Source organism: Penaeus monodon, chromosome 15 (genome assembly GCF_015228065.2).
Source record: "Penaeus monodon isolate SGIC_2016 chromosome 15, NSTDA_Pmon_1, whole genome shotgun sequence".
Classification (NCBI taxonomy): domain Eukaryota; kingdom Metazoa; phylum Arthropoda; class Malacostraca; order Decapoda; family Penaeidae; genus Penaeus; species Penaeus monodon.
In genome coordinates this window covers 33,465,108-33,465,741 of record NC_051400.1, presented here as the reverse complement: position 1 = coordinate 33,465,741, position 634 = coordinate 33,465,108, and the positions used below count along the sequence as shown (strand labels likewise).

Here is a 634-nt window from a genome sequence, read left to right as displayed (position 1 = left end):
ACAACTATATATAATCTACTACATATAATATATATAAATATCAATATATCATACACCATCACTATATATAATCATATACTATACCAATATATAATCAATAATATAATCTATAACACACATATGAGTATCAATATATATAATAATCATAATAATAATCGATAACTAACATACTCATAATACATATACTAAATCATATATATACTATCCATATAATAGAAATAATCTAAGCTAAATCATATATAACTTATATCCAAAATAACAAAACATATATCAATACAAAACATAATAACAACTTATATACAATTACTATGATATATATATATAAATTTTTATTAAATATGTATTATTATATATTTTTTTATATCTACAAAGTTAATATAAGTTATTATCTATGATTTTATATTATATTATTATCATCTATATATACTTCTATATCTTCTATATCTATCTTTATTTATCTATATTATATACTTATTTTTATACTATATATATATTATATATTACTATTTATCTTTCTTTTATATTTAATATATATATATATTATAGTCATATTTATAATATAGATATCATAAATTCTATATATTCAATTTTATCCATATATATCATAATAAGTATATTATATTTATTTATTAAT

General features: G+C 13.6%; 1 protein-coding gene across 1 annotated transcript in view; it reads left to right on the top strand.

The window, feature by feature from the left end:
- Nucleotides 1–634, top strand: part of LOC119581974 (actin-related protein 2/3 complex subunit 5-C-like) — a 6,071-nt gene that overhangs the window by 3,939 nt on the left and 1,498 nt on the right. The window lies entirely within an intron of this gene.